General features: G+C 43.9%; 1 long non-coding RNA gene across 1 annotated transcript; it reads right to left on the reverse strand.

Annotated features, from left to right (window-relative positions):
* Window positions 1-267: 267 nt before the first annotated feature.
* LOC146395486 (uncharacterized) lies at window positions 268-23657 on the reverse strand. The gene is made up of 3 exons (XR_014831125.1): window positions 23577-23657; window positions 5749-5872; window positions 268-4432 (listed from the first exon to the last, which is right to left on the reverse strand). It is a non-coding gene; the product is annotated as an uncharacterized LOC146395486 (long non-coding RNA).
* Between the last annotated feature and the right edge of the window lie 1614 nt (window positions 23658-25271).

The raw sequence follows: 25271 nt of genomic DNA on the forward strand, positions 1-25271 counted from the left end.
CCTTGGTCTTGATTTTTTTCCTTCCACATGTTTTATTTTGAAACTTTTCAAACCTACAGAAAAGTTGAACAAATAGTGAAAGGGACAGCCTTGTATCCTTCACCTATTAATTCTCAACATTCCGTCTCTCTTTTTAGCTGAACTGTTGTTTGGGTTGAAGTATGTGAAGAAAATCCAGCCTCCCAGAAATACATAGTTGGAAAAGGGAAGATTTTTTGTTTTTTGGTTGTTTTTGCTTTTTAGGGCCTCACCTGGAACATACGGAGGTTCCCAGGCTAGGGGTCTGATTGGAGGTACAGCTGCTGGCCTACACCACAGCCATAGCAATGTGGGATCTGAGCCGCGTCTGTAACCTACACCACAATGCTGTAGCTGAATCCCCAACCCACTGAGCAAGGCCAGGGATCGAACCCACAACCTCATGGTTCCTAGCTGTGTTTGTTAACCACTGAGGCACAATGGGAACTCCCAGGAAGAGTTTTTTTTAATAGTTCAGATAATTGTATATACTTTTTTGGTAATGACCACAAAACTTGACAAGTGGTGGTTTCTTTTTTGGGGGTGGGGGAGAAAACCTGTGGCATGAAGTTCCTGGGCCAGGGATGGAAATCGAGGCACAGCAGTGACCTGGGCTGCTGCAGTGACGACACTGAATCCTTAACCCACTGAGCCACAAGAGAACTCCAAGTGGTAGTTTCTTAAAGGTCTATGTAATTTTTGTTTGAAAGCTTGAATTACACCATTAGCCACAAATGCTGTTAGTTGTTTTCCTTGAAGTGGCAGGTTCGGTTTGTTCATTTTGAGAAATGTCTGCTAATTCCACGAGTCAGAGTAATCATAGTTTGCCATTCATTCTTGTAAGAAAAAATTGTGGGAGGAAACAGTAGTTCAGTTCACAAATCCAGACAGGGGTGCTTTTCCCTGGAGGCATCCATTGAACTCATTGTCCTCAGTGTCTTTTCCCAAGAATAAAGACATTCTTCTACCTAATCTTACTATGATCACAACTTAGAATAATTCAGTAATTTTATCTCATAACCAGTTAATATTTAAATTTCCCCAATTGTTCCCCCAAAAGTTCTTTGATTTTTTCCCTGATGAGGAATCTAATCAAGGTTCATGCCCTTCATTTGGTTAATAGTCTTATTTATTTATTTATTTTTGTCTTTTTGGGGCCATACCCGTGCATATGGAGGTTCCCAGACTAGGGGTCTGTCGCAAGACATGTTTTTCCAGTCTTCTTGATCATCTGTCGCGAGACATGTTTTTCCAGTCTTCTTGCTTGATCATCTACCCATAGCCCCTCCGCATGTGATCTCATCAAAAGAGTAATATAAAAGCGGTGTGGTTTCTTGAGGCGGGGCTCTTGGTTCTAGAGACTTTGAGTGCCCCAGTTCCCACCATTACTGTCTCTGTCTCTGTGTTTTGCTTTGTGTTGGCGTTTTGTTTTGGGTTGGTTTTTTTTCTTAAGAGCCACAGCACCCGTTCTTCAGCCCCATCCTGCTGAGCTGGTCTCGGTAGGGGTCGAATCAGAGCTACAGCTGCTAGCCTAGACCACAGCCACAGCATCACCAGATCCGAGCCACGTCTGCGACCTACACCACAGCTCACGGCATCTCCGGATCCTTAACCCACTGAGTGAGGCTAGGGATCAAACCCGCGTCCCCGTGGGTACCAGTCGGATTCATTACCGCTGAGCCACAACAGGAGCTCCAACACTGACTTTTTTAAAAGGAGTCCAAGCCAGGTGTTTTGAAGGATGTTCTGCGTTCTGGGTGTGTGTTTCCTCGTGGCTCATCCAGGTGAAATGTCTTTTGCTGGAATACTTTGTCGGTGAGCTTCTGTACTTCTTGCCTCACACCATAAGCCCTGCCAGTCCAGGTTGCTTCACTCTATTTGATCACTAGGCTAGTTAAGGTGGAGATTGCCAGATCTCTCCATTCTAAATCAAGATGCCTTTTTCCCTCACCCTTTTTATTCTCTTCTTTGAAAAAGCATGTACGCTTTGGGGACCTAGTGTGGAGAGGAGGAATTGTTCTGATGAATTGGCAGTGGAGATTCCTTGGCCATCTTGGGCTTCTCATGCCACTGGCAATAGGCAGAGAAGGGAGGTTTTTATGAGTTGAATTGACTGATCTTGATTGTCTCAGGGAGACTAGGCTGTGGAGACCGTGTTCAGAAACATGGAGATTTACTGATCTTTTGTATACTCCTTGACCAATTGTCTTCGTGAGTGAAAAACTGTAATGACCCACAGAGAAAAGACTTCCAAGGACTCAGACACTGTAGCAATGACGAGTTTGGACTCCCCATCTAGGAGAGAACCCTGATCCAGCCAAGATGCTGGGAGAGGTTAAAAGGCACAGGGAATGGGCAGTGGGGAAAGGCAGTTACAATGACCAACATAGGCTTCACAGAGGTCAAGAGTGTGGCAAGATGTTTTATGTAACTTAATTGCGTCTTGTCTTCCTCCTTTTTCTCTGAAATGTTGTATGGATAACACCAACATTGGCTAGGAGTTCCCTGGTGGCACAGTGGGTTAAGGATCTGGTGGTGTCACTGCAGTGGCTCAGGTGACTGCTGTGGTGAGGGTTTAATCCCTGGCCCAGGAAGTTTCACATGTTGCAGGTGTGGCCAAACAAACAACAAACAAACACCCCCCCACACACACATATATCAATGTTTTAGGTTTAGCTGGGAATATGAGAAAATTGATACAAACTTACTGTGACATGGTAGTTGATAGAACTTCATGCCCTCCCTGTAATGGCCCAATCTTTCCACCAGATAAAGGACCAGAAAGAAAGCTGAAGTCAAAAAGTCTTGGCTGGTATCTCTGTCTCATCTCTATCTCTATCTCTCTATCGATTGATTGATCTATCAATCTATCCATCTATCTATCTATCATCTACCTACCAGAGTACACACACACACACACACACACACAAACACACACACATGTGCTATTGTCTATCTCTCCAGATCCATCGTACTTGTACTCTGTCCTGCAAGGTTGATATGTATAGATTACATCAGTGGGCTGTGCTCTCTTATTTCTGGTTTGGTTTGGTCCATGGTGAAAGCATTGTGAGATGAGGTTGGGGACCCATCAGGCTGGCTGTGTTTCTTATTACTGCTCCTCCAATGTGAGTTTTTTCTCTTGGGCTCTAGTAACTGCTTCTGTCCCTCATGTTTTGGCTGTGGGTTGGTAACCACTCCTCTAATCCTAGTACAGGGTTACAGGATGGTTATCCTTAGGTTTTCCTAACCTTTACCCACACTTTTGTAAAGAATCTATTTTAATAAACATACTCCTTGAGTTAGCTTGCTTTGAGTATATCTTTTCAAATTGGGAAACTGATAATTGGCAAGTAGAATTACCAGAGAGAACTATTTTGGGGATGAAGAATCTTGTTGCCTGGTCCTCTAGGTTAAAGTCAAAGGAAGATCAAGTAGGTGTGTCTTCAAACCGATGTCTTTGGCTTTTGCAAAACACTTTGTTCATTATTTTTAGGGTGTATGTACCTCTTGTGCTATGTGGCTTCTAAAAACAGACCTTGCAATGACCAGAGAAACCTCCTAAAATCATCAACTAGAGATCATCAATTCAAGAAGGAGGAGTTTTCTAAGTTTGGCCCCCTCATATAATTAGGCAAACTCCTTTCTGCTCCAAGGCTACGTATTCTCTTTGTACCATCTCAATACCAAAGAGAATCACAGCCTACAGGAGGAATGCCAGGGCACTGACAATCCCTAGGGTTACTGCCTGCTGCTGTGCAGGCTAGATTACCAGTGGCCACTGTCCCACTGCACAAACTTTCCTTGACGGAGAAGAGGTTCCCAACACCTTCAGGCCCCCGAGTTGGTTGCCACATGACTCAAGCAAACATGGTCAGAGTAGCACAGGGAGGTGAGGAAGTTCCTGAGTGCTTGGAAGGTGGTGGCCTCGAAGAATGGCCAGAGTGAAGTCCCCAAGGCAGGCATCCAAATCAGATATCAGAATCCCAGTCACAAGTGGCAGACCTGGAAGCCTGGACGTTTATTATATGAGATAATGTCAACTTTTGGCCATAGACAGGTTTTCATTTTCCTTGCTGTCTGCCCCACAGGGGCATGTCTTTTTACAGGGAGTACTGAAAGCTGAGGGCCTTGGCAGTTTACAAAAATGTAGGTGATAAGCAGGAGCCTATAGATATAAAAACTATTTCTACATTTTTTTGGGGGAGTGGGCCTGTACCCATGTACACCACAGCTCATGGCAATGCCAGATCCTTAACCCACTGAGGAGGGCCAGGGATCAAAGCTGCATCCTCATGGATACGAGTCAGATTCATCTCCACTGAGTCAAGACGGGAACTCCCAGAAGCAAATTCTTACCTTGGAACCCAGAGAACTGCAATGATACATCCTGACTTTCCCAGACCTCAGCAACCTATGGATTTAAAGGGACCAAAATTAAAAAAAAATTTTTTTTAAAACTGTCCCTCCCAGATTTTCTGCTTATTTTTTTGCCACCATTTTGTTGTTTTATTGGCGCTGTTGAATATTGGGTTTTAAAGACATTAAAACTAATTCATTTCTGTTGGTATTGGAGAAGAAAGAGTCTGTGGTCTTGCTTTCCTCTGCATCTTTGTTTTTCAACAGCTCTTATTTTTAGCTGTGATAAATGTGGGTGAAATAAATGTACAACATGAAGGAAACAAAACTGGAAACGCATTCTAATCAACGATGAGCATAAGATGTTCATTATTTTGCCAGAAGGTGGTAGCAAAGTTACAATCAGACCTTGAGTGAAAACGTTCCAAGTGTCAACATTCAACAAAAACCAAACCAAATCAAATGAAAACAAAAAACCAAGAATAAGCTGGAAAACAATGAAATATCACTTACTTATTTAATATTTGATTTCTACCTTATAGAACTCAATATCATTAAAAAAACTGTAAAATAAATACAATTCTTAAATTTGATGAAATGAATGATTATTTAAAAATTCTTCAAAAGTCAAAGGCTTTTTTTTTTTTTTTGTCTTTTTTTAGTTGCACCTGAGGCATATGGAAATTCTCAGGCTAGGGGTGTAATCAGAGCTGTAGATGCCAGCCTACACCACAGCTACAGCAACACCAGATCTGAGCCGTACCACATCTGCACCCTACACCAGAGCTCACAGCAAGGCTGACTCCTTAACCTACTGAATTCGAACCCGAATTCTCATGGATACTAGTTGGGTTTGTTGCCATGGAAACTCCTTCAAAGGCTCTTTATCAAACTAAATTTCTACCTTGTCACCCATACGCGCTATGGAATTAAAGAGATTGGGTATGAAAATGAAATTAATGGTAAACCAATAAAATTCATTGCATTCTATACGCTTTCACAATGGTGTGCTATTTGGTGTCAAATTACAATACTGAACACATTCTGCAACAGGAAGATGTTGGGAATGAGATTAAGCTCTAAAATGTTCTCTGTGGAGACTCATAATTAATTTAAGAATAACAATACCTCAACAAATACTTTGTTTTCATGCTCCTATTGTTCTGTACTGTTCAGGCTACTTTTAGCATTCCCTTATCTCCTTTTCCATTGTTACACATCTGATGAAACTTCTAGTTCATTCAATCATTCATTCATTCATTCATTCATTCATTATTCTTTATTGAGTCTACTATGCACCAGGCACTGTTCTAGAGGCTAGAGAAGTCACAGTGACCAGGAAAATAAGGACCCTGCTTTGATGGCACTTACCTTCTAGTGCAGTGCTGCCCAATAGAGATCCTGGGGTAGGGGGGCAGGAAATGTTCTCTGCACCCAGTACAGCAGCTCTTGGCCACAGGAGCCCACTGAACACTTGAAATGTGACTGGTGGCCTCTGTATTGGACAGATGAGTTCTAGTGGGTCAAACAGGCAGCAAGCTAATAAACAAATATGCTGGAGGATTTTGGAAAAGGATAAGCAGTACAAAAAAATTAAACTGGATAATGGGATGGAGACATGGAGAGGAGGGTAACGTTAGTTCCAGGGGTTGAAGAAGGACTTTTATGCAGGACAGCGGAGCTGAGACCTCCTGGGGAAGCCAGCTGTGGGATGGAGCGGAGAGGAAAAAATATTCTACTGGGTGCAAAGGTGCTGGATGGAGGGATAATCTTGTACCCAATAGGAGTCATTACCCCTTCCTCCTCCTGGGCAAACTTTGTTGGCTGGTTGTCTCTAAGGGTTTGCTTACCTTGGATATTTCATATAAATGGAATCACAAAAAATGTAAACTTTTGTCTGGCGTTTTTTACTTAACAAAGTTGTTAAGGTTCCTTCATGTTGTAGTATTTACCAGTACTTTATTCCTTTTTATTGCCAACTAATATTCCATTGTATGGATGTATGCCACACCCTGTTTATTCATTTATAAGCTGATGGGCATTTGGTTCATTTCCACTTGTTGGCTATTATGAATAATGCTGTTAGGGACATTTGTGTGCAGGTTTTTGCATACATGTATTTTCAGTTCCTTGGGCAAATACCTAAGAGAGAAATTATTGGGTCATGTGATAACTCTATGTGTAACATTTTGAGGAAATGCCAAACTTTTCCAAAGTGGCCGAACTATCTTATGTTCATGTCAGCAATGAATGTGGATTCCAATGTTTCCACATGCTAACACTTACCATCTGTCCTTTTTTTTTTTGTCTTTTTTAGGACCACACTCTCGGCATATGGAGGTTCCCAGGCTAGGGGTCGAACTGGAGCTACAGCTGCCGGCCTGTGCCAGAGCCACAGCAACATAGGATCTGAGCCTCATCTGCGACCTACACCACAGCTCACAGCAACGCCGGATCCTTAACCCACTGAGCAAGGCCAGGGATTGAACCCGCTTGGTTCCCAGTTGGATTCGTTTCTGCTGCGCCACAACAAGAATTCCGTGTCTTTTTCATTAGAGTCATCCTAGTGTACTACTGGTTTTAAACAAGGACTAAAACAGAAAATATTGAAATCTAGTCTTTTCAGAGGATAAGTCTATCACCATATGTAACTAGACCTTTAGAATGTTGTGAAACCTAGTCTCTTTTGGCTGTCAATCAACAAACAAGCTCCTACTGAAAGCATGATTACATTCTTCTGTGCTCTAGACCTGGATGCAAGAATCAGTCCCACATGGGGTCTTTCTCTCCTTTTATTCTTTTTGCTGTTGTTGTTCTGACCTTTTAGGGCCACACCTGTGGCATATGGAGGTTCCCAGGCTTAGGGTTGCCCCGGAGCTGTAGCTGCCAGCCTACACTACAGCTCACGGCAACACCTGATCCTTAACCCACTAAGCAAGGCCGGGGATTGAACATTCATCTTCATGGTTACTAGTCAGATTCTTTTCCGCTGAGCCAGGATAGGAATTCCCTCCTTCTATTCTTTATGATTTTTCTTCAGGGCTCACTAATCAGTCATGGGGTTTGGTGAGCAGTTGGGATGAGAAATGCCTCTGACGCTGGTAACTCTTTAACAAAGAAGTCTAGTTGTTAAGAATAAAAATTGGACCAAAGTTTTAGAACATCTGTCTCAAAGGATTACTTTCTTTTTTCCCCCTCTGTCAGGAAAAGCCCTAAGACCAACCCATCCCCTGTTCATAGAAATGTCTCTTGTCCTTTTCTCTCAAGGGTTTGCTTTATTTTCTAAGCTGGTCCAGCTTAGAAATAACTGCGTGTATCAGCACAGTTTGGCCCAGCAAGTGAGAAGGGGCCAATATACCTGCCTGTGCTTCCTCCTCCGCAGTTCTCATCCTCCGAGCAATTCGAAGGCAGGATGGCAAGAAGGGAGGCTCTGAACAGTGGTCACTCTGCCCTGCTCTTAAATCTCCACCCGTAAATGACTTCCTAGTGACTTCCTGTGTGCTGACTCTTGGGAGTAGAAGAGAGAGGTTGAGAGCCTGGGGCCTTTGATCATTGGGCCCTATAACTTCTCTGCTCAGAGGAGGCGACGTCCTTGTGGTGGAGACGCACCTGCAATGTGCACCAGCAATGAAGGCGCCCGCTCTGATACTGAGGGAAACAATAATAGACCAACATTTGCACGTGGGTAACAAAATCTTTCAATCTTATAATCTCACTTGGTCCAGACCAGCATGGTCCAATATGCTATTATTTTAAACAGTCATTAAAAAATTCAAGTTAAAATCAATCTGTGGCCACATTAGCCATATCTCAAGTGCTCGGTGAAGCTACTGGCTGTGGTCCTGGACAGCGCTGGTTCAGACAAGCAGCCTGTGATTTTGGGGGAGGGCATTGTTGTGCTTGCTCGGTCTACTGATCGACATCAGGATGCAGAAAAGCGGCCACAGACTCAAAGGCCTTCAAGAACCAGAAAGGGGAAGAAAGTGAATGCAGAGGGCTGGCAGTGCTACGGAATTGCTGTGGACGGTCAAACTGAAGAATGGATGCCTGATCTAAAGAGCAGCTGCTACTCGGATTTGGCCAGGTGTTGCTAAGTTGAAAATGCAGGCCTGGAGGGCCAGATCTTCTGAGTTATTTTTAGGGGGGGCATTAATAATGAATTTTTAACAATTCAGCACTAGATGAGCCCACAAGTCTCCAGATTTGAAATTCTGCAAGTGGGACTTTTCTGGTGGCTCCATAAGTTAGGAATTGGCGTTGTCACTGCTGTGATGAGGATTACTGCTGTGTCGAAGGTCATTGCCATGACAAGGGTTTGCTCTCTGGCCTGGGAATTTCCACATGCTGTGGGTATGGCAAAAAAAAACAAACAAACTCAAATTCTGTTGGTGGACCATTGCACCTGAAACAGCTTCTGTGAAATCAGCTTCTGTGTAGGAATGTTGACTGTCAGAGGCAAGAACTTGGGTGTGAGCTTCCAGACATGGGCAGACTAAATAAAGGAGATTGTGGTAGGAGGAAAAACAAAAACAAAAACAAAAAACACCCAAGGAGTTCCCTGGTGGCTCAGTAGGTTAAGGATCCAGTGTTGTTAATGCTGTGGCATGGGTTTGATCCTTGGCCTGAGAACTTCTGCGTGCTGTGGGTGTGGCAAAACAAGAACAACACCCCCCTCCCCCGCCCCGCAACAAAAAACCAAGCTGCTCTTTTTTCCCTTTTTTTAAGGGTCGAATTCAGAGAGGTTTCCAGTGTTTGCATAGGCTGACAGAGAACCATGTGGGATCAGTGTCCAATACGAAGGAACCCGAATTAGAGGCAATGGTTTTCCACAATGATCCTAAGTTTTGTGTGTCAACATTTCATCCATAAGGAAAAGAAAAAGAGTTTCTATGCCCCAGGGCAGACAGTTTTAGTTGTCCCCGAAAATCTTCCTTGCAGGACCTCAAAATCATAGTACATGAAGGCATCTCTGTTTCCCTTAACCCACTGAGCCACAAAAGAACAATCAAACATTTCAACGAAAGGAATAGATGAGGGGAAAGTGACTTAGTTTAGTTGTAGAGACCTCACTCATCTTAATGAATGATCATCCTGCTGTTATGTGATAAAAGTTCTTGCAGAGCCAATTCTGCCCATTGTTCTGACTTATGAGGGTTAGAAATAGCTTTTAAACTGTGAAAAGGAGAGAGCAGCAGACAGAAAGTATGTTCTACGAATTCAAAACTGCAAAAAAAATGGCCGTATCTTAAAGTTCCAATCTTTTTAACCATCTGTATTACTAGATTGTATTTTCTATGTGTTTTTGATTCAGATACTTCAAGAAAAGAAATGGTTTATTTGCATTTCAAATTCCTGGGTTATGTCTTAGTTATGACTCAGATGTTCTGCTGATTGTCTTAAGACTGCTGTTTTATAATCTTTTTCTGACACAATGCCAGGAATGTTGAAAAAATAAAAAACACCCACACAGCAGATTGAGAAACTTGAGGCAAACTGAGGCAAACCTCAACCAAATGTGAAAACTAGCAGTTTTCATGAGATATTTCAAATGGCTGGCTGTTTCTCATAGTTCAATATGTAAGCCAACATTTATTGAGTGGCTATTGCAGAACCTCTATTAAGGGCCCTGGGTGTGGGCTGTAAGGATAAATTCAACACTCTCATTCCTGCCCTCAGCAAATCTGAAATTCAGAAATACCGTCATTGATATTTTCAGAAATCAACGAATAATGACTGAGGGTCTTGCATATTCCAGGCAACATGCTAAGCCTTTGATCATCTTTACACGCTGCAGACAGGAACACAGAGCTTACTGAGTCATACTGTAAAAAACCACTAGGGCGTTTACAGACATAAGAATTTGTGTATGGATACAAGAAATGCTGTTAAGCCATCTTTCGATCATGGAATGCCTTTCCCTGGGAAGCCCTGGTGAATGCACCGCCCTTGGTCCAAACCAACAGCAAGTTTGTTGATGCCTCTTTCCCCGGGTGGTCAGTCCTTGGAGAACCTACATTATCCTGTGAAGACATTAAGGTTTTTTTTGTTTTTTTTTTAAGGTTTTTAAGTGAAAATTTTTTTCTAGTATGTCTCTTGGCATCTTCTTTTCTTTCTTTTTTCTTTCTTTCTTTCTTTCTTTCTTTCTTTTCTTTTTTCTTTTTTTAAACTCTTATTTCTGTGAAGACATTAAGTTTTAACAGGTACCTCAGCAAAGAGCAAGACTTGTTCCAAGAGTCAGGGCCTTTGCCTTCTGGACTGGTCTGCTTGGGCTGCTACGGCAAAGTGCGCCACACCGGGGGACTTAAACCACAGAAATTGATTTTTCTTCACTGTTCTGGTTCAGTCCATAACAACTTCTTTTATTTTTCATATCAGATCATGTCATCTAGGAAACAATGGTGTCTGTAAGTAATTGGCCTATACTCCCGATTTTTCTTTTCTTCATTTTTCTTTTTGGCCTCACTTGCAGCATGCAGAAATTCCCGTGCCAGGGATCGGACCCACACCACAGCAGCCACCAAAGCCACTGCAGTAGCAATGCTGGATCCTTAACCCACTGAGCCACAAGAGAACCTCCCTCCCCACCCCCAACTTTGTAACAACAACAAAACTGCACACAATGACCAGATCCCTCAAGGTGAAATTTGGGAAGAGAAATTCCTGGAGAGGAGGAACAGCTGTGTCCTATGGCCCTAAATTCCACTGTCCTGTGTGTGTGTGTGTGTGTGGGGGGGGTCTCTCTTGTGTACTTTGCCAAGGCCTGTACCCTGGTGGGGTAGGAGTGAGAGTGGGGCATATCGTTTCCTCTTTAACAAAACTGGCCTAAACGGAGAAGCGTGACCCTTCCACTCACACCTGAGAGCAGCTGAGCCAAGGTTATGCCACTCGAGAGAGGATTTCCCAAGAGCTAGGACGTGACAAAAGGCAGAGAACAGGAAGCGCACTAGCCCTTTGGCCAGATTATCTCTGTTTAGGGTCCACTGGAGTGAGCTGCCTTGCTGCCTAGCTCCTGGGGGGGTTAAAGGCACCTAACTCTTCAAGTCCAATCCCAAGGGAGAATTCTAAGCTCCTTTATTCTAGCTCCCCTCCTTGCCCTCGGCCCCCACCAAGCTGGTTCCCCCAGCAGTGGTCACCCCTCTGCAGAGGAAGGACGTCTCGAGGCGGAATCCCAACGTGACCCCCACGTCAGGAGGCCCCTCAGCATTTCGTAACAGGGTGACCCTTTGCCGGGAGTTGTCACCCCTGCGTCTCTGTGGATGTGGCTCCGTGGCGAGTCAGCTTTATCTCCCCAGGGCTCCAGGCTAAGCACCACGATGTGCCAGGCACACTTTCCAGACTACATGGCTCAGAGTCAGTGCTCTATCTGGGTTCTAGATGGTCTCTGTTTCACTTCATCTCTTCACTCTTGCCTCATCCCTCCTTCCAAGTGACAGCCATCTCATGTGCCCCATACAGAAGTCAAGAGGGATGAGACCAAATAATTTTATCAGATCCTGCATGGAGAGTTTATTTTTCATAATTACTAAACAACCTTGGACAATATGGAAATTCACTCTAAAGTCCCTATAAGTGCCCCCAGAGTTGCACAGCAATCATGAAAGGACTAAACACAGACATAAGTAGATGTTATACGCATCTAATCTGTGCAACGCTGTTAAAAAAATGCTGTTAAAAAAATGCTGTTTTTCATACATGCATTTTAGCTACCGAGTGAGATTTGATAGGAAAGGTCTAGTAAAGGAGAATTTTAGCAGCAAACAACAAAGGTTTCCTTTGCTTTCCTGAATCAGTTGTTCTCAGCCTTCCGCTATCCCTCTTCAAAGCAGGTCCCTGGGCTGAGGTCTGGGAGATGGTGCTAATTTCCGACTCAGCTCCTGCCTCTTAGTGCACAAGAGTCTTCTTTGAGCATATCCTTGAAGAACTTAAACCCACTTACTCCCTTATGGAAACTTAGAGCACTGTATTGTGCTGTTAGTTGAGACAAATATCCAAAAAGAGTGTGTTTTTTCTGTTTGTTTTTTTATTGGTGGTGGTGGTTGGTTTGTTTAAACAGACAACCATAGAAAAGGTCAGGAAGACAGACTCAATTTTTTTTTTTTTTTGAAAAAGTTTAATTTCCGTGTTTCCAGTTTTGAGTATTTGGGCCTGGTGATAGCTATTAGTGAAACCTTTCCAATGCACTGATGTCCTTGAATTAAAACAAGCTTCTTGCAGTTCCAGCTGTGGCTCAGTTGGTTAAGAATTCGACTAGTACCCATGAGGGTGTGGTTTTGATCCCTGGCCTTGCTTGGTGGGTTAAGGACCTGGTGTTGCTGCGAGCTGTAGTGTAGGTCTCAGACGCGGCTCCAATCTGGCATTGCTGTGGCTGTGGCTGGGGTGTAGCTTGGAAGCTGCAGCTCGGATTGGATTCCTAGCCTGGGAACTTCCATATGCTGCAAGTTTGGCAGGTCATTTTTGTGGCTTGGGCTGCAGCTGTGGCTCAGGTTCGATCCCTGGCCCGGGAACTTTTAAATGCTACGGGCATGGCCAAAGAGCAAACAAACAAACCAGCAAAGAGAAACAAGCTTCTCAATCATTCATACATACAGTAACTATTTCCCAAGGGCAGTGTAGGTAGGTCCTGAGGGACCAGAGTGAGAAGAGGTGCCCTCCTACCCTCCTAGATGAAGAGTCAGACCTATAGTGGGATGAACTGTGCCCTCAAGGAGCCCGCTTCTCTAGTGTGGCCAGCTTTGGCCTTGGCAGGGAGAAGGGTGGAATCAGGTGCAGAGCAGTTTGGAACAATGTGGGTGTTTTAGGACTGGAGATTCTGGTTGATCTACAGCGATACGAAGGAGGATGTGGGGGCAGGGAGACTGCGGCTGCGTGGCTCCTGAGTGCAGCAGGAGATTTCAGAAAGTTATGTAGAAGACCCGATAAAAAGAAGAGATAGGAACTTTCTGATCAAATGTGGTTTTTTCGCAGGAGGATGGGGCAGGGAGAAGAGAAGGAGGGGAGAAAGTTATACATGTATGCATTGAAGCAAAGACAGAAAAGAATCGAATAGGCAAATGGAATTGACTGGAAGGGGAAACCTGGAAGTAAACGCCACTGGAATGAGCCGGTGAACACAGAAAGGCACTAGTCCAGGGCCCAGCAGATTACAACACCTCACCCAGAAGAGATTTAAGGCCTTTGTGATATTAAGAAATGAATTTTTAGTGTCTGTAACATGTAATGCTTTTTTGCTTTTTTGTTTGTTTGCTTTTTAGGGCTGCACTTGTGGCATATGGAGGTACCCAGGCTAGGGGTCAAATCGGAACTGTAGCCTCCAGCCTACACCAGAGCCACAGCAATGCAGGATCCGAGCTGCGTCTGTGACCTACACCACAGCTCACAGTAATGACGGATCCTTAACCCACTGAGCAAGGCCAGGGATCGAACCCTCAACCTCACGGTTCCTAGTCGGATTTGTTTCCACTGCGTAACAGAGGGAACTCCTCCTAATCCTTTTTAGTCTCTGTGATCTCCCTCTGCTGTTAGTTCCTCTCTAGACCACCTATGGGAAGTGCCCCCACTCCCGTAACTTGCCAGCGTCTTCAAAGCAGAGCTGATTGATTGTTTCCTCTATGAGGTGGCAGTGCCTAACTCAGTCAGCAGATGTCACTGTTGAGCAGTTACGGTGTCCACCCCGACGAAGCCTTGGGTCAGAAGCTTCAGGACGGACTCCTTACTTGGTTGGTTCTGTAAGGTCTAAAACCTGTGCATCATATTTGCTCGAGATGGTGGTGTGGCCACCTCTCCATTTCAGATATGACGCTTGAGATGTAATTTGCCCGGGGTCTGTGGATCCCCGCCCTTCCCCAGCCTCCAGCTGCTGCACATTGCCTCATGGCTCAAGAAGCCACCGTTGCCCTTCAAGGCAGATTCAATGGCATTTCAAGGTATCTGACCCTGGCCCATTGCCCTCTGGACTTAGATCTTCAAGTTGTGGCCAAAACCTTCGCTCCGAAGATGGAGATGGGATCAGGTACCGCAAGGTCCGGAGCTCAGGAGCCAGTCTGAATGTGTCCTGTCACTTGATAGCAGAGAGGCACTCTCCATCAGCGACTCAGGACTCCAGGCGCCAGGAAGTAAGTTGAGGTCAGGGAGTTTGTTTTATCTACTGATTTGGAAAAATATTTAGCCTCCCTGGAACAGGGATGTGCATTCCGTATGCCTGAAGCCATGAAATTTGGCAAGTCCCATATCAGATGCCTAAAACTGTTATACAACTCAGTCTAATTTAGATTGTAAAGCTTCCAGAAGGAACCAGGTCTCTCTCTTGGTGCAAAGTCGTCCCCCCACTCCCCGACAAATCTTAGGGCCCAAGATTATCAATTCATAACAATAAAAATGACAACAATAATATATCCCTTGCCCAGATTTGACTTATTGTTCAAGACACACAGCTTTGGATAATCAGAAGCTTGATTTGGCTTAGAGGGAGATGTGAGTACTTGTGCAATAATTTGACCATCATACAAATGGAGACAAAGATACTGACAATGTGAACTGTAGTGAAAACATCTCCTAAGCTAGAGTTTCTTCCACAATTGAATTTGGAACCAGAAATGAAAAGCCATCTTTCTTGCAATTTTTCAAAGAAGAGGTTGTTGTCTGTCTCAGATGATCTTTATTCAAAATTGCCTTGGAGTTCCCGTCGTGGCGCAGTGGTTAACGAATCCAACTAGGAACTATGAGGTTTCGGGTTCGATCCCTGGCCTTGCTCGGTGGGTTAAGAATCTGGCATTGCCGTGAACTGTGGTGTGAGTCGCAGATGCAGCTCGGATTCCGCGTTGCGTGGCTCTGGTGTAGGCTGGAGGCTACAGCTCCGATTAGACCCCTAGCCTGGGAACCTCCATGTGCCGCAGGAGCAGCCCTAGAAAAAGGCAAAAGACAAAAAGAAAAAAAAATTGTCTTAAGATTTAATCCTACGTAATTTTGCATGGTATATACAGATCTGCAAAAGCAAGCACTTACAACCTTGTTCGCTGGGAAAGTAACACTTAAAACAGAAAAGCAAGCTGAAAACCAGAATGTCTATCACTTATCTTCCATGTGCTTAATGGTACTTGTGTGTGTGTATATGTGCATGGAACTGTGGAAAGAACACACATTTTATTTATTTTTTTTATTTAAAAAATTAAAAAATTTTCAGCTTTCAGTATGTGGAAGTTCCTGGGCCAGAGATTGAACCCATGCCACAGCAGCAGCAATGCTGGATCCTTAACCTGCTGAGCCAACAGGGAATTCCAGAACATACGTTTTAGATTTAAATAGATGTGGGTTTAACTTGTCACTCAGCAGTTTTTTCATCTTTATGTTCTTTTCCCCAACACCAAAGTATATTCTGCTAATTTTGTAGAATAGGAAAAAAAAAGATCACGGGAAAGAAAGAAAAAAGGAACAGAAATTAAATGTTTGGGAAATGCTGGGTTAAATAAAGTTCAACTGGCTTTTGAATTGAACTCAGAGACTTTAATATGTGAAAATGTAATGCGACTATCAAAAAGGAGGAGCAATAGATAAATTAAAATGCAGTGATGGAGTCCCTGTCGTGGCTCAGCAGAAACAAATCTGACTAGCATCCATGAAGATGCAGGTTTGATCCCTGGCCTTGCTCAGTGGGTTAAGGATCCTGCATTGCTGTGAGCTGTAGTGTAGGTCACAGACTTGGCTTAGAACCTGCATGGCTGTGGCTGTGGCTGTGGCGTAGGCCAGCAGCTGCAGCTCTGATTTGACCCCTAGCCCAGGAACTTCCATATGCTGCAGGTGTGGCCCTAAAAAGACAAAACAAAACAACGCAAAAAAACCGCAATGACTATCTAAGAGTTGCCCAAGTTTATCTACGAAAACTTTTTTTTCCTAGAGCATTTCACAGAATTCAGGGAAATAATGACTACATTCCTTGGGACTGATTCGGTTGCAAACAGTAGAGACCAAACATCAGCTTAGAAACCCTTGGCTTGGGTAAGCAAATCAAAGGCAGGACAGGGAGGCAGCCTCACGGACAACTGGAGTAGCTTATAATAGTTAACACTTACTGCTCGGTGACCACGTGCCAGACATGGTTCAACATGCTTCACACAGGTCCATTTGTTCTACCTCACAACAGCCCCATGAGTTAAGGACTATTATTATCTCCTTTTTACAAAAGTAGAAACTCAGGTTCAGAGAGGTGGCTTCCCAAGGTTACCTAGGCAGTCTGACTCCACGTCTGCACTTGGGACCAGCCCTTGGACCCACTTTTCATCGTGTGTCTCCAGGGACTTCAGGGCTGTTAAAGTTAATTCTCTTGGTGGGACTCTTGCGTCCTTGAGTCTATTTAATTCCCTTCAGCTCTCAGCAGGAGACTAGCCCCAGCCTGCCTCTTAGCTTGGGCTCCTCCCCCTTCGTGTTCTATTAAAAACTTTCTGCAGAAGGGCTGTGAGTGGCCCCTGGCTTGAGGTTAAGCCTGGGATCTTGGTAGGCAGGTGGGTGGGGCATTCTAATGAGCTCAGCTCACGTGTTACCACTGTGGCCAGGAGAGTGGAGAGCTACAATTAACCGCATCCCCTATATTGATGTGGTCTCAGTAGAGTGATGGGAGAAGTTCTCTGAAAGAGAGAAGGTATGTTTTCTAGAAGAGGCCTGGGACACTGACATTCTGAGCTCTGATGCACCTGGGATCTTTTAGGATCACAAGAGATTCGTATGTAGAGTTGCCCACGTGGTTCCAGGCACCGGAGTAGGTCGTTAATCATTGTGGCTGCTCCTTCCTTGTGGTTGTAGAAGAGAAAGACCCTTCTTTGAATGGGGATGGTAAACTGAGCAGGTAGAAGAACTAGCTGGGAAGTGTGTATCCCGTGAAAGCCTCAGAGATAGAACAAGGTCAGGATCTTAGCGATCAGGCCAGCAGGGGGACAAACGAAGCCACGTCAGAAGTCCAGGCAGCAAGATCCAAATTTGTCACAAAACACAGACAAGCTCAGAGGGAATGGGCCAGGGGATGGCAGGCAACATTCACTCTGAAAGGCACAGGCAGCCCAAAGCAAGGTATGGATATGCCCCCTGGGGCTGCCGAGGTCAGGCAGGCGGAGGTCAGGTGGAGGTCAGGCAGGCAGAGGTCAGGTGTCCTCGGATGTAGAGCAGGGAGACAGAGAACAATGCCTCAGATTCCAAAATCTGGGACCGACCAGGGAGCCAAGTGATTCCAGCGAGAATTCCCTCCTGTTCCTAGAAGGGAAAGTTGGCACAAACAACACGTTGGCTCCCTTCAGCCAGCTATGCCCACCGATTCTGAAGGTCACCATGGACTGCTGGCAGGAATGATTTGTCACATCCCAGGGAGCATGTGGCAGGGGCTTTGTCCTGACCAGCAGTTTTTTTTTTTTTTTCTTTTTTTTTTCTTTTTAGCGCCGTACCTGTGGCACATGGAGGTTCCCAGGCTAGGGGTCGAATCAGAGTGTAGCCTCTGGTCTACACCACAGCCACAGCAATGCCTGGTCCTTAACGCACTGAACGAGGCCAGGGATCAAATCTGCATCCTTATGGATACTAGTTGGCTTCGTTACTGCTGACTCATGATGGGAACTCCACCAACAGTAATTCTAACTAAAACCCTCTCTAGTGTGGTAATTCCAGCATGGACTTGCTTTAGCAGGATAAACCACAATTCCAGAATCCCCCCATCCGCTCCACTGAGGACTTATGCAGCCGACGTTAATTTGCTGTATGGAATGAGATACAGACATATGCTGAGATAAAATTCTTATATCGATTATAGACTGATTTCTTCACTATGATAATATTAAATACAGAATATGAATTTATCCAAGTAATGATATGAGAATCCACCTGGACTAGTTCTACATTTCTGTCTTATACGAAATGCTTCAGGCAAGTTTAAAAGCAACTGCCATTTAGAAATTTAATCCAATCCTCCTGCCTGCTCTTCTCTAGTCACTTGGAACTTTGTACAGTCTTTACTCTGCAAGTATCATGTTGTACTATTTCTCCAGTCTTCCCAAATTACAAGGGTGAGGTTTCTGACACTGTGGGGAAGGAGAATTTATCGTCGAAGAACAAGATTTTAAGCGTTGAGGGAGTGTAGTCAAAAGTGAACATACAATGGTTTTTATGCAACCTTTTGTTTTGTTCCTTAGAGAAGTAAAGGGCTGCTGCCCAGTCATACAGCTCCTCTGTGCAGAATTTCAAATGCACCTCTTTCTCTGGGTGGACATAGCTGTGATTGGCCAGGTGCCCTTGTGCAGTGCACAACCTGCCTGACCATACGTGGCAGCTCTGAGAGGGATTATCCATTGTGTTTTACACATCTTAAAATAGTGGATATGCTACAAAAAATTTAAATGTGCAACCCCTTCCTTGAAAAAATTTTTAGGGTCTCTTTCCTCTGTACTTATAAAATATGCATGCAAATGTGTTTTTGCTGAGACAGCATGTAGAGTTAGAAGCTTTTTTCTTCCTCCACATCTGCATGTTCATTCAACTGGTCTTCCAGTCGGGACTGGTGAGTCATTTCTCCCACTCAACCATGGTTCCAACCATGATGCCCCAGCAGAGCCTGCAGACGGGTGGTGAGGAGCAGGCTCTGCTCAGGGCAGTAATCCATATGTGGCTCAAGCAGCAAAGGAACACAGTAGTGCAATGGTTAGTTTGTTCTGCACATAGAGAGCACCCTTGAGTAGAAATAAAATAATTTGGATGCTGAGCTGTGTCTCCTAAGTATTTTTGCAATTCCCACATGCAGGCTTATCCAGTCAGTTGAAAGGCAGCAGTCCCAGGCAGCTGGAATGTTGAAACTCAGTAAAGCATGGTGCCGGGAGCTTCCCGTGGGTAGAATTTGTAATGGATCTCTCTTTCTCTTTCTTTTTTTTTCTTTTTATGGCCACACCTGCAGCATATGGAGGTTCCCAGGCTAGGGGTTGAATCGGAGCTGCAGCTGCCAGCCTATGCCACAGCCACAGCAATGCAGGACCCGAGCCAAATTTGCAACCTATACCTCATCTCACAGCAACGCTGGATGGATCCTTAACCCACCAAGTGAGGCCAGGAATTGACCCACGTCCTCATGGGTACTGGGTGGATTTGTTACTGCTGAGCCACAATGGGAACTCCACATTGTCATTCCCTTCAAAGGGTTTACCTTAGGAGGGTACACATGTATACTGAGGATGATGGCATTACTATAAAAATCTGTTTCTCAGACTGGGGGTCATGATGTCTGGGATTCCAAGGATATAGTTTCAGATATCCATGAGCTTCCCATTATATAGTTTGTTTCTTTTTTTTTTTTTTGCTTTTTAGGGCTGCACCTGCAGCATATGAAGGTTCCCAGGCTAGAGTCTAATGGGAGCTACAATGCCAGATCTGAGCCGCATCTGCCACCTACACCACAGCTCATGGCAACGCTGGATCCTTAACCCACTGAGCGAGGCCAGGAATCAAATCTGCAGCCTCGTGGTTCCTAGTCGGATTTGTTTCTGCTATGTCATGACAGGAACCCCCGCCATTATATAGTTTAAAAGTTGCATTTATATCTCTAAGGTAATCTCAAAAAATTTCTTTTTTTTTTTTAGGGCTGCAGGTGTGGCGTATGGAAGTTCCCAGCCTAGGGGTCATATCAGAGCTGCAGCAAAGTGGGATCCGAAGTGCATCTGTGACCTACACCACAGCTCATGGCAATGCTGGATCCTTAGCCCACTGAGTGGGGTCAGGAATGGAACATGCATCCTCATGGATATTAGTTGGGTTTGTTTCTGCTGAGCCACAATGAGAACTCCCTCAAAAAATTTAATATCAGCTTGTTACAGACCATCTGAGTGACCAGCTCATAACTGAGGACTGCCAAGAATCTCTACACCTCTATTTGCATTTGTGTTTTCAATTCGTTAACACCAAGTAACCCCGCTCTGATTCTCATGGGTTAATAAGAGAAGAGCACAGATATTTTCACACCAAATGAACGTCAAGTAACGACCTGGCCTTGCTGTCTCAAGGTTTCCCAGTGGATTGAAGGGATAAAAGTATGGGGGAATTGAGTCATCACAAGGCATGCAGTAGCATAGCAATGCTGACCTCCAGAATGCCTGCTGTATAGCCGTCAGGACTATATTCACGTTGGGAGCCATAGCTCAGTTTCAGAAAAAAAAAATCACCTGTCACGCTAAACTTATGTAAGTCATTTGAATTATATTGGTTTGGTCATTTTGTTTGAATTGAAGGTTAAACCTTGTTATGGCTTTATAATTTTACACATGCTATAAATCTGAGGTGTTTTTTTTTTTTACTCCTACTTTTATGTTGGTACACATCTCAGCAACATTGCAGTAAAAAGTAACTTAGGACAATGCTAGATGATCCATGGGAGTGCCTCTTTTAGAATCTTTTATTTATTTATTTAATTAAAAGTGGTCCTTTGGAAAAACAGTGCTCTAAATATTTTGGACTCTGTCTTTAAGATTTGCCTCTCTTGTGCTTTTCTTGGAATCCTTTCAATAGTATAAAGCTTTCTCTCTGACCATGGATGCGTTAAAGTCATTGCAACAAACATTTTGCCTTTGCCTGCCTAGCATCCTCGAGGCCTTCTTTTGGTTACTGTCCCTTTGTTTCCCTCTCTGGAATGCAGTCTTGGTGGAGCTGTCAATCACAGTGCTCCATCCCTCCTCCACCCCCATCCCGAGGTCTAGGGTTGGACAGGGGATCCAACTGAGGTCAGTCAGACACTCCCTGGAATTTGAGGCTTGAAGCAGAGTGACACAAGGACTGAAAATAGTTGAAGCTGATTTATCCCAATGGTGGGGCCCAAAGAAGCTGTCTGTCCCCTGCTGCTACTTCATTCCTTGGTTTTGCCTGGATTCTGATTGTTCCAAGATTTGCTGGTCCACGGTTGCTTAAATGCTGTGGACTAACCTTGCCTTTCAACACATCCCTTTATTTTTGACAAATTTAGCCAGAGTTGGTTTCTGTTATAAGCAACCATTGTTGGAGTTGTAAGAGCGAAATCTAGTAAACAGGAAAATAATATGGCAATGCTATGTGCAGCATTTACTGGTGCTCCCCACCTGACTATTTCTTCCATAAATGCTATTGAAAAAAGCTGTGAGGCCTATTAGCTTTAGCATCAAATAGAGCTGGTTCTTTCCCTTACCAGTTGTGTCACCTTGAGCATGTTAAACTCTCTAAGCCTTGGTTTCCTCAAAGACAAATTGGGGATAATAGCTGTCTATACCACATGGTATTGTTGTGAAGATTAAATGAGACAAGATATATAAACCATATAGTAAACCTTCAAAATATAAGGCTTATTGTTATGATAATTTTGACATGTTTTGGGAGGCCGTCATTGAGCTACATGCTGGGATTGCAAAAATATAAGAAATGAAATCCACTCATTCTCCTTGGAAAAAACACTGACTTTGAAGCAGCACATTGATATTCTACTTCAGGCAGGAAGCAAGGAATTAACTGCCTGGAGGACATGTTTAATTAATAGTCAAATGAGGATGGAGCGAGAAGAGACATTAGCCAAGGAATGATGGGTTAGAGATTTTAGACTGAAAAGTGATATAATGTGATCCAGCCTATGTAAACTGAGGGGAGAGTTGCCATCTGTGTTTTATTTTTGGCATTCTTGCGGGGTTGTTGAACTAAAGGTCAACACACAGAACTTATATTTGTTCACTTTATATTTAGAAAATAGATCCTTGGGAGTTTCCATTGTGGCTCAGTGGTAATGAAACCAACTAACATCCTTGAGGACACAGGTTCAATCCCTGGCCTCCCTCAGTGGGTTAAGGATCTGGAGTTGTCTTGAGCTGGGGTGTAGGTCAGATGTGGCTCGGATCTGGGGTTGCCGTGTCTGTGGTGTAGGCTGGCAGCTGTAGCTCTGATTAGACCCCTTGCTTGGGAACTTCTATATGCCACAGGTGCCACCCTAAAAAGAAAAAAAAAAGAAAAAGAAGAAAGCAGATCCTTAAAGCAGGATTTGGGGGTTGGGTTGTTTATATGTTCAAGAAGCACAGAGATTATGTCCTTGACTGGGGCAAGGAGAGTGTGGGCCACAGGTGATTTGTGGCCTATGGTGGCATCATGACTACTCCCAGTGATCACTGCAAGGCATCAAGGAGTGAAGTGCAGGTTGAGGACAAGGCATGGGCAGATCAAGTTGTCGTGGATTTAATTTCTATAGTGATAGCAGTGTTTGTAAAGACTGTGGAGTCACCTGGCTTCTTCTGAGAACCCTAGATAATATGAGAGACATGAGAAGCTATGAATGTAGACTTACAAATACTCAGGTGTACCTCGGAAAACTAAATATAGAACTACCTTATTATCCAGCAATCCCACTCCTGGGCATGTATTCGGACCAAACTTTCATTCAAAAAGATACATGCACTCCTGTGTTCCTTGCAGCACTATTCACATGGAAACAACCTAAATGTCTGTGGTCAGATGAGTAGATTAAGAAGATATGGTACAAGCACACAATGGACTACAACTCAGCCATAAAAAGAACAAAATAATCCCATTTGCAGCAACATGGTTGGAACTAGAGACTCTCATACTAAGTGAAGTAAGTCAGAAAGAGAAAGACAAATACCATATGATATCACATATCTGGAATCTAATATATGGCACAAATGGATCTATTTACAGAAAAGAAACAAACTCATGGACATGGAGAACAGACTTGTGCTTGCCAAGGGGTAGGGGGAGGGAGTGGGATGGACTGAGAGTTTGGGATAAGTAGATGCAAACTATTGCATTTGAAGGGGATAAGCAATAAGATCCTGCTGTATAGCAGAGAACTATATTTAGGCACTTATGATGGAACATGACGGAAGATAATGTGAGAAAAAGAATGTGTGTGTGTGTGTGTGTGTGTGTGTATGGTTGGGTCACACATGGTTCGGTCACTTTGCTATACAGCAGAAATTGACAGAACATTGTAAATCAACTATGACAAAAAATTTTTTTAAATAATAATTTAAAAAACCTTGTAAAAAGAAAGAAAGAAAGAATACTCAGGGGAACCAGAAAGGCCTCCACACAGCTCTGAAGGACTTCTCCGTCTTTTTTAACTTCAGAGTGGATATAGCTGAGGGGTAAAGGGTGAAGCGTTAACAGCACCCTTAATACAGCACCCAGAAAATACTTAAACCTGCTAGGACACTTACCTTAGGGGACTGGAGTGGGACATGAGCCACGACTTGAAGACATCAGGACAAAGCTGAGAACTTTGAATCTGCAAATTCCCCTGAACTCCCCTGCCAGCAGAGGAAACCTCACCCCTCCTCAAGGGAACAAGCCTTCATCTGCTGAAAGTCCTTAAAATAGAAACATCTGGCGATTGCCTCCCAAACTGATGTCACCACTTATTGCCTGTAGGCCTGTAACAAGAGTTAAAATCCAACTGAGCCCTGGTGGAGAGGCACAAAGGCTGGTCTTGGAAGAGTTGATACATAGTTACAAGATGTCAGGATAGGGCTTGGCAAGAGTCTGTGAAGTGTACATGAGAGTGGATTCTAAAGATGTGAGACCAAACAGGACTGCATTTAAGGCTCTTTTGGCCTGAGTTTTATTTTATTTTATTTTTTGCTTTTGTTTCAGGGCTGCACCCTTGGCACATGGGAGTTCCCAGGCTAGGGGTCAAACTGGAGCTGTAGCTGCCGGCCTATGCCACAGCCACAGCAATGCCAGATCTGGGCCAAGCTTTGACCTCCACCACAGCTCATGGCAACACTGGATCCTTAACCCACTGAGCAAGGCCAGGGATCAAACCCGCATCCTCATGGATCCTAGTCTGGTTCGTTACTGCTGAGTCATGACGGGAACTCCATGGCCTGAGTTTATTAACACTAGAACATTCCTGCAGGATTCCAGATTTCATGTGTCGTCTAGACTCAGCCATGGTGTGGCAGCATGGTGTATGGTTCAATGTGTTTGGACTATATACCTGGTATAGTCCCATGGAATATATATATATGATTATATATAAGATTGATATATCCATGGAACATATATCAATCCCATATACATTTGTTCTCTTGCTGTGACGGTAGAATTTGGGAAATGGTCATTTTGACATCCTATTATAGATGGAATTATGCTAACGGGACTTTGCGGTCAGGAAGTAGAAAATTTCTCTGATGCTTTTCCAAGACACATGCGTATACCCCAGCATGAAGCATAAGCCCTGAGAAAGATTAGGGTTTTGCCATCTTGGTGAATTTCGAGAGTCCAGTGATCTGGGCATTTGGGGATATTCTTTCTACGGTGAGAGACATGTTGCTGCACTTGGCCTTGCTCACCACTATGAATGAGGTACAAAGCTTGGCGCGGCTCTGTGGATTTTGCAGGCACATCCCATTTGGGCAACCCATTGAATGGGGCCTGGAATAAGAAATGGCTCTACAACAGGCCTAGAATGTGACCACAGCTGCTCAGCCCCTGGAGACTTGTGGTCCAGCAGAACTGGCAGCAGGAGAACATGTCTTTGGGAGAGGAAACCCCGGAATAATAAAAACAAAGAATACTTTAATTTTCTCATGTTTATAAAATAATGCAACCTATAGAAGTTTAAAGAATATAAATATGGGAGAAAGAAGCAAATAAATCAACTATAAATTCATAATGCATATCTAAGGTGGGTCCTGTCTTGGTGCATATCCACTGTATCTCCCAGACTTTTTTTTTTTTTAAACATGTGAACACTTTCCTTTTTCTTCAGAAAAGCAGATCACATAAAACACAGAATTTTGTAACATTTTTCATGAAGTATATTGAATATACTCATTGTTCTTCAGCAACATTATTTTAAACACCTGTTTCATGGTTCATTGTATGGCTATCTCATGATTTACTTAGTTTCT

Source organism: Sus scrofa, chromosome 16 (genome assembly GCF_054392235.1).
Source record: "Sus scrofa isolate SSC_HxYL_T2T_F1_AM1 chromosome 16, Sscrofa_HxYL_maternal_Yorkshire_Landrace_v2.0, whole genome shotgun sequence".
NCBI classification, from domain to species: Eukaryota; Metazoa; Chordata; class Mammalia; order Artiodactyla; family Suidae; genus Sus; species Sus scrofa.